Here is a 10,000-nt window from a genome sequence, read left to right on the forward strand (position 1 = left end):
GTGTGTACATTTCTTTTTTTTCTTTTTTTTGCCCTAGCGCTACACACCTGATTAAAATCGTCAACTCATCAGGTTTTGATTATTTGAATCCAGTGTGTAGCGCTAAGGCAAAAACAAACAAAAACACGTACACACCTTTGGTTCCCCAGGACCAGGTGTGAGACCCTCTGCACTAGAGTACTTTATGTTACTTTATGTAGTGAATAATAATGGATGAGTTTCAGAGCTGATAGTTCCAACAATGAAGAAAAGCAAGCAGGCTGAACAAGGAAGGTAGATGAGGATTCTTTTCTTTCCCTCAGACTTTTGGCCCCTTTAGGCTATAGAAGATTTTATTTAATTTGATAGAAGATTTTAAATTAATTTTAGAGAAGATTTAAAAAAAGGCTCTTGCAGATGTCTTTTGATTTGAATGATTGGGAGTCCCTCAAATAACTTAGTAATAAAAGATCAAAACAAGAAATAGAAAGAGTTGGAATGGTAAACAAAGTTGTTAGGAGCAAATGTGATGGTGACGAGTCGCAGGACTTGAAGAATGGGGAGAACGGGGAGTTCTGAGGAGAAAAGGGGAGGAGGAGAGAGAGAGAGGAATGCAGCATGAAGATAAATGGTGTGGTTTATAAAGGGGGTAAACTGGGGGTACACTGTGTGAGAGACAGAGAGAAACCCAGACAGAGTAGAACTGATTCACATTTACATCTGTGTAGAACTGAGACATATTTACATCTGTGTAGAACTGATTCATATTTACATCTGTGTAGAACTGATTCATATTTACATCTGTGTAGAACTGATTCATATTTATATCTGTGTAGAACTGATTCATATTTACATCTGTGTAGAACTGATTCATATTTACATCTGTGTAAAACTGATTCATATTTACATCTGTGTAGAACTGATTCATATTTACATCTGTGTAGAACTGGTTCATATTTACATCTGTGTAGAACTGGTTCATATTTACATCTGTGTAGAACTGATTCATATTTACATCTGTGTAGAACTGATTCATATTTACATCTGTGTAGAACTGATTCATATTTACATCTGTGTAGAACTGATTCATATTTACATCTGTGTAGAACTGATTCATATTTACATCGGTGTAGAACTGATACATATTTACATCTGTGTAGAACTGATTCATATTTACATCTGTGTAGAACTGATTCATATTTACATCTGTGTAGAACTGATTCATATTTACATCTGTGTAGAACTGATTCATATTTACATCGGTGTAGAACTGATTCATATTTACATCGGTGTAGAACTGATTCATATTTACATCTGTGTAGAACTGATTCATATTTACATCTGTGTAGAACTGATTCATATTTACATCTGTGTAGAACTGATTCATATTTACATCTGTGTAGAACTGATACATATTTACATCTGTGTAGAACTGAGACATATTTACATCTGTGTAGAAGTGATTCATATTTACATCTGTGTAGAACTGATTCATATTTAAATCTGTGCAACTGGTGATTTGAAATAGGCACCTGGTAACCCAAAAGTAAAGTCTCAGGTTTACGTCTGTGTAAAACTGAGATATATTATTTTACAGAGGTTACGGTTGTTATAAATTATAATTGTTTACTACATTTTATACTTTACTACACTACTGAACATTTTTTGGCATCCAATCCAGTCTCTTTTCTTAGTTGTTGTGGGGTCAAATATAGTTTATAACTGTATCACTTTGCTAAGTTTGATGATGTTGTGGTTATGGTCGTTGTGATACCCTGAAAACAACCCTTTTTTTATGGTTGCTTTATGAGCTATATAGACAAAAGTATGTGGACACACCTTCAAATGAGTTGATTTGGCTAATTCAGCCACACCCGTTGCTGACAGGTGTATAAAATCGAGCACACAACCATGCAATCTCCACAGACAAACATCGGCAGTAGAATGGCCCTGTACTGAAAAGCTCAGTGACTTTCAACGTGGCACCATCATAAGCCACCTTTCCAACCGGTCAGTTCGTCCAAGTTCTACCTTGCTAGAGCTTTAATGGTCGACTCTGCTGTTATTGTGAAGTGGAAACATCTAGGAGGCGAAGTGGTAGGCCACACACACACACACACACACACACACACGCACACGCACACGCACACGCACACACACACACACACACACACACACACACACACACACACACACACACACACACACACACACACACACACACACACACACTCCCAGAATGGGAATGGCGAGTGCTGAATCGCAGAGTGCGTGAAATAGTGTGTCCTCGGGTTGCAACACTCACATCAGCACAAGAACTGTTCATCGGGAGCTTCAGGAATAATGGGTTTCTTTTGGCCGAGAAGCCTCACACAAGCCTAAGATCACCATGTGCAACGCCAAGCGTCGGCTGGAGTGGTGTAAAGCTCGCCGCCATTTGACTCTGGAGCAGTGGACACGCCTTCTCTGGAGCGATGACTCACGCTTCAAATCCAATTTTATTTGTCACATACACATGGTTAGCAGATGTTAATGCGAGTGTAGCGAAATGCTTGTGCTTCTAGTTCCGACAATGCAGTAATAACCAACGAGTAATCTAACCTAACAATTCCACAACTACTACCTTATAGACACAAGTGTAAAGGGATGAAGAATATGTACATAAAGATATATGAATGAGTGATGGTACAGAACGGCATAGGCAAGATACAGTAGATGGTATCGAGTACAGTATATACATATGAGATGAGTATGTAAACAAAGTGGCATAGTTAAAGTGGCTAGTGGTACATGTATTACATAAAGATGCAGTAGATGGTATCAGTATATACATATCAGATGAGTAATGTAGGGTATGTAAACAAGATGCAGTAGATGGTATAGAGTACAGTATATACATATCAGATGAGTAATGTAGGGTATGTAAACAAATAAAGCACAGAATCGTCTAGAAGGTCTGTATGTATGCTGAAGTGTTAAGATTTCCCTTCACTGAAACTAAGGGACCATGAAAAACAGCTTGTCACCATCTGGGAAGGTCTTGAATTCCGACTGATGAATCTGGGTTTGGCAGATGCCAGGAGAACTCTACCTGCCCAAATTGCATAGTGCCAACTGTAAAGTTTGGTGGAGGAGGAATAATGGTCTGGGGCTGTTTTTCATGGTTCAGGCCCTTTAGTTCCAGTGAAGGGAAATCTTAATGTTACAGCATACAGGGACATTCTAGACAATTCTGTGCTTCCAACTTTGTGGCAACAGTTTGGGGAAGGCCCTTTCATGTTTCAGCATGACAATGCCCCCAGGCACAAAGCGAGGTCCGTACAGAAATATTTTGTCAAGATCGGTGTGGAAGAACTTGACTGGCCTGCACAGAGTCCTGACCTCAACCCCATCAAAAAACCTTTTGGATGAATTGGAATGCCGACTGCGAGCCATGCCTAATCTCCCAACATCTGTGCCCGGCCTCACCAATGCTCTTTGTGGCTGAATGGAAGCAAGTCCCTGCAGCAATGTTCCAACATCTAGTGAAAAGCCTTCCTGTTATAGCAGCAATTAATTAGATGTTCAACGAGCCCACATACTTCTGGTCATGTAGTGTGTGTATTACTCATTGCCCTATACAGTGGGGCAAAAAAAGTATTTAGTCAGCCACCAATTGTGCAAGTTCTCCCACTTAAGAAGATGAGAGAGGCCTGTAATTTCCATCATAGGTACATTTCAACTACTAAAAAAAAATCCAGAGAATCACATTGTAGGATTTTTAATGAATTTATTTGCAAATTATGGTGGAAAATAAGTATTTGGTCAATAACAAAAGTTTATCTCAATACTTTGTTACATACCCTTTGTTGGCAATGACAGAGGTCAAACGTTTTCTGTAAGTCTTCACAAGGTTTTCACACACTGTTGCTGGTATTTTGGCCCATTCCTCCATGCAGATCTCCTCTAGAGCAGTGATGTTTTGGGGCTGTTGCTGGGCACCACGGACTTTCAACTCCCTCCAAAGATTTTCTATGGGGTTGAGATCTGGAGACTGGCTAGGCCACTCCAGGACCTTGAAATGCTTCTTACGAAGCCACTCCTTCATTGCCCGGGCGGTGTGTTTGGGATCATTGTCATGCTGAAAGACCCAGCCACGTTTCATCTTCAATGCCCTTGCTGATGGAAGGAGGTTTTCACTCAAAATCTCACGATACATTGCCCCATTCATTCTTTCCTTTACACGAATCAGTCGCCCTGGTCCCTTTGCAGAAAAACAGCCCCAAAGCATGATGTTTCCACCCCCATGCTTCACAGTAGGTATGGTGTTCTTTGAATGCAACTCAGCATTCTTTGTCCGCCAAACACGACGAGTTGAGGTTTTACCAAAAAGTTATGTTTTGGTTTCATCTGACCATATGACATTCTCCCAATCTTCTTCTGGATCATCCAAATGCCTGGACATGTACTGGCTTAAGCAGGGGGACACGTCTGCCACTGCAGGATTTGAGTCCCTGGTGGCGTAGTGTGTTACTGATGGTAGGCTTTGTTACTTTGGTCCCAGCTCTCTGCCGGTCATTCACTAGGTCCCCCCGTGTGGTTCTGGGATTTTTGCTCACCGTTCTTGTGATCATTTTGACCCCACGGGGTGAGATCTTGCGTGGAGCCCCAGATCGAGGGAGATTATCAGTGGTCTTGTATGTCTTCCATTTCCTAATAATTGCTCCCACAGTTGATTTCTTCAAACCAAGCTGCTTACCAATTGCAGATTCAGTCTTCCCAGCCTGGTGCAGGTCTACAATTTTGTTTCTGGTGTCCTTTGACAGCTCTTTGGCCTTGGCCATAGTGGAGTTGGGAGTGTGACTGTTTGAGGTTGTGGACAGGTAGGTGTCTTTTATACTGATAACAAGTTCAAACAGGTGCCATTAATACAGGTAACGAGTGGAGGACAGAGGAGCCTCTTAAAGAAGAAGTTACAGGTCTGTGAGAGACAGAAAGCTTGCTTGTTTGTAGGTGACCAAATACTTATTTTCCACCATAATTTGCAAATAAATTCATAAAAAATCCTACAATGTGATTTTCTGGATTTTTTTTCTCATTTTGTCTGTCATAGTTGAAGTGTACCTATGATGAAAATTACAGGCCTCTCTCATCTTTTTAAGTGGGAGAACTTGCACAATTGGTGGCTGACTAAATACTATTTTGCCTCACTGTATAACCCATGGGTATTACTCATTGCCCTATATAACTCATGGATATTACTCATTGCCCTATATAACTCATGGGTATTACTCATTGCCCTATATAACTCATGTGTATTACTCATTGCCCTATATAACCCATGGGTATTACTCATTGCCCTATATAACTCATGGGTATTACTCATTGCCCTATATAACTCATGGGCATTACTCATTGCCCTGTATAACTCATGGGCATTACTCATTGCCCTATATAACTCATGGGTATTACTCATTGCCCTGTATAACTCATGGGTATTACTCATTGCCCTGTATTACTCATGGGTATTGCTCATTGCCCTATATAACTCATGCACATTACTCATTGCCCTGTATAACTCATGGGTATTATTCATTGCCCCATATAACTCATGGGTATTACTCATTGCCCTGTATAACTCATGGGCATTACTCATTGCCCTGTATTACTCATGGGTATTACTCATTGCCCTATATAACTCATGCACATTACTCATTGCCCTGTATAACTCATGGGTATTATTCATTGCCCCATATAACTCATGGGTATTACTCATTGCCCTGTATAACTCATGGGCATTACTCATTGCCCTGTATTACTCATGGGTATTGCTCATTGCCCTATATAACTCATGGACATTACTCATTGCCCTATATAACTCATGGACATTACTCATTGCCCTATATAACTCATGGGCATTACTCATTGCTCCATATAACTCATGGGCATTACTCATTGCTCCATATAACTCATGGGCATTACTCATTGCTCCATATAACTCATGGGCATTACTCATTGCTCCATATAACTCATGGGTATTACTCATTGCCCTGTATAACTCATGGGTATTACTCATTGCCCTATATAACTCATGGGCATTACTCATTGCCCTGTATAACTCATTGCCCTGTATAACTCATGGACATTACTCATTGCCCTATATAACTCATGGGTATTACTCATTGCCCTGTATAACTCATTGCCCTATATAACTCATACCTGTCAAGAAATGCAGTTTCTGCGTGGTGAAATCCAGTGTGTGACAGATAGGACCGGTTCGTTGTGTATGTCCGACCGTTGGGGAAATCCAGTGTGTGACAGATAGGACCGGTTCGTTGTGTATGTCCGACCGTTGGGGAAATCCAGTGTGTGACAGATAGGACCGGTTCGTTGTGTATGTCCGACCGTTGGGGAAATCCAGTGTGTGACAGATAGGACCGGTTCGTTGTGTATGTCCGACCGTTGGGGAAAACCCTTTAGGAGACGGCTCAGTGATTGATGTGACGACTGTTGTCAGACCTTCCCAGTAGTGTGTCATTGTGTAATGTTGTGTTGAAACACAGTGTCAAGTGTTTAGAGAGACAAGAGACCATAAAGACGGAACATGTACCTCAAAGAGCACTCTATTCCCTATTTAGTGCACTACTTTTGACCAGGGGCTATAGGGCATAGGGTGCACTACTTTTGACCAGGGGCTATAGGGCATAGGGTGCACTACTTTTGACCAGGGGCTATAGGGCATAGGGTGCACTACTTTTGACCAGGGGCTATAGGGCATAGGGTGCACTACTTTTGACCAGGGGCTATAGGGAATAGGGTGCACTACTTTTGACCAGGGGCTATAGGGCATAGGGTGCACTACTTTTGACCAGGGGCTATAGGGAATAGGGTGCACTACTTTTGACCAGGGGATATAGGGAATAGGGTGCACTACTTTTGACCAGGGGATATAGGGAATAGGGTGCACTACTTTTGACCAGGGGCTATAGGGCATAGGGTGCACTACTTTTGACCAGGGGCTATAGGGAATAGAGTGCACTACTTTTGACCAGGGGATATAGGGCATAGGGTGCACTACTTTTGACCAGGGACTATAGGGAATAGGGTGCACTACTTTTGACCAGGGGCTATAGGGAATAGGGTGCACTACTTTTGACCAGGGGCTATAGGGAATAGGGTGCACTACTTTTGACCAGGGGATATAGGGCATAGGGTGCACTACTTTTGACCAGGGGCTATAGGGAATAGGGTGCACTACTTTTGACCAGGGGCTATAGGGAATAGGGTGCACTACTTTTGACCAGGGGCTATAGGGAATAGGGTGCACTACTTTTGACCAGGGGCTATAGGGCATAGGGTGCACTACTTTTGACCAGGGACTATAGGGAATAGGGTGCACTACTTTTGACCAGGAACTATAGGGAATAGGGTGCACTACTTTTGACCAGGGGCTATAGGGAATAGGGTGCACTACTTTTGACCAGGGGCTATAGGGAATAGGGTGCACTACTTTTGACCAGGGGCTATAGGGAATAGGGTGCACTACTTTTGACCAGGGGCTATAGGGAATAGGGTGCACTACTTTTGACCAGGGGCTATAGGGAATAGGGTGCACTACTTTTGACCAGGGGCTATAGGGCATAGGGTGCACTACTTTTGACCAGGGACTATAGGGAATAGGGTGCACTACTTTTGACCAGGAACTATAGGGAATAGGGTGCACTACTTTTGACCAGGGGCTATAGGGAATAGGGTGCACTACTTTTGACCAGGGGCTATAGGGAATAGGGTGCACTACTTTTGACCAGGGGCTATAGGGAATAGGGTGCACTAATTTTGACCAGGGGCTATAGGGAATAGGGTGCACTACTTTTGACCAGGGGATATAGGGAATAGGGTGCACTACTTTTGCACTATATAGAGAATGGGGTTCCATTTGAGACACAGATAGAGACTGTAGCTAGGTGCCCAATAAATTAGAATGGGGTTCCATTTGAGACACAGATAGAGACTGTAGCTAGGTGCCCAATAAATTAGGTTTAACACATTATTATGACAGTATATGCACTGTTGACTTGACTATACACAGTTTTCCATGACTGTCAAGTGATCCCTCGTCCCTACCACTCTGACAACCATTTAGAATGTTTACATTCTTTCTTTGGGAGTGAGAGAGAGAGAGAGAGAGAGAGAGGGGAGAGAGAGGGAGAGAGGGGGGAGAGAGATACACAGAGATGGAGAGAGAGGGGGGAGACAGAGATGGAGAGAGAGCGTAAGAGGGAGAGAGATACGGAGAGAGAGAGACACACAGAGACGTAGAGACAGAGACAGAGACAGAGACAGAGACAGAGACAGAGACAGAGATAGAGAGAGAGAGACAGAGCGACAAAGAGGGGTGTGAGAGAGAGACACACACACAGGGACAGAGAGAGAGAGAGAGGGGGAGAGAGAGCGAGAGACAGAGATGTTCTTACATTGGCTTTAAGACTGTAATGGTTGCTTCATAGAGGTAGAAAGAGTAAACCACTGGAGTTCTATTTACAGTTCAGTGAACATTTACTTAGACATCAGTCAGAAGGTGGGAGGACAGGTAAGAAAGACAGCCACATTAACTCTTTCCAGTGTATTCTCTATTGAATTATAATATCTTTTTTTTTAAACATTTTTTTTCTTGATTACAATCTTGTCTCATCAATGCAACTCCCCAACAGTCTCGGGAGAGGCGAAGGTCGAGTCATGCGTCCTCTGAGACATGACCCGCCAAACGGCGCATTCTTAATGAACACCTGCCTGCTTAACCCGGAAGCCAGCTACACCAATGTGTCAGAGGAAACAGAGGAAACACCGTTCAACTGACAACCAGAGTCAGCTTGCAGGCGCCCGGCCCTCCACAAGGAGTCACTAGAGCGAGATGAGCCAAGTAAAAACCCTAATCCGGACGACACTGGCCCTACGGCACTACCGGTCATGACCAGGATCGAACAACAGGCTGTAGTGACGCTGCAACACCGTGATGCCGTGCCTTAGACCACTGTGCCACTCGGGGTGCACACATTGTAGTTGTTTAATAGTAATATTAAACACCCTAATCCTGTAGCGTTGGCTACAGTATCTGGCTACAATATCTGGCTACAGTATCTGGCTACAGTATCTGGCTACAATATCTGTTAGCAAAGGTGTCAACTAGACGTGCAGGAGCTGGCAGGGTATTTGTAGTCTTGCATGATATCTACTTTGCTGCTAATTAGCATTTTTAAACGTGAGAGTAAATAGAGATGAATATATTGATAAAGGGTTCGCCTGTAACTGTTTCTAAAAAAATCCCTTGTGGGAAAAAAAGAAAGGGTGTTTTGACCGCTAGGGCTTTTGGGTATTATGACACCTCCGCTGTGTAACTCTACAGCAACCTGGTCAAGAGGTTTGGATCTCTGTGTATGTAAGAGCTTCAGTGTTTCCTTGTCATGTCTCGGTTCTACCCGCCTCCGCTGTGTAACTCTACAGCAACCTGGTCAAGAGGTTTGGATCTCTGTGTATGTAAGAGCTTCAGTGTTTCCTTGTCATGTCTCGGTTCTACCCGCCGACTTTGCAATGTTTACATTTGAATCATTTAGCAGGCGTTCTTGTCCAGTGCAACTTAAAGGAGTAATTAGGATTAAGTCACTTGCTCAAGGGCACAGCGACAGATTTTTCACCTCGTCGGCTCGGCGATTCGAATCCTGAAACCTTTCTGACCCAAAGCGCTTAACTGCTACGCTATCTGCTGCAGATAGATAATGTCTTAAAGAGAACACGGAGCCATTTCAGATAGATCATGTCTTAAAGAGAGAGCCATTTCAGATAGATAATGTCTTAATGAGAGAGCCATTTCAGATAGATAATGTCTTAATGAGAGTACAGAGCCATTTCAGATAGATAATGTCTTGAAGAGAGAGCCATTTCAGATAGATAATGTCTTAAAGAGAGAGCCATTTCAGATAGATAATATCTTAAAGAGAGAGCCATTTCAGATAGATAATGTCTTAAAGAGAGAGCCATTTCAGAT

At 42.7% G+C, this 10,000-nt stretch overlaps 1 protein-coding gene across 7 annotated transcripts in view; it reads left to right on the forward strand.

Moving 5' to 3' along the window:
• LOC118379500 (myelin regulatory factor-like) overlaps nucleotides 1-10,000 on the forward strand; it is a 116,102-nt gene that overhangs the window by 1,261 nt on the left and 104,841 nt on the right. The window lies entirely within an intron of this gene.

This window comes from Oncorhynchus keta, chromosome 26 (genome assembly GCF_023373465.1).
Source record: "Oncorhynchus keta strain PuntledgeMale-10-30-2019 chromosome 26, Oket_V2, whole genome shotgun sequence".
Lineage (NCBI taxonomy): Eukaryota > Metazoa > Chordata > Actinopteri > Salmoniformes > Salmonidae > Oncorhynchus > Oncorhynchus keta.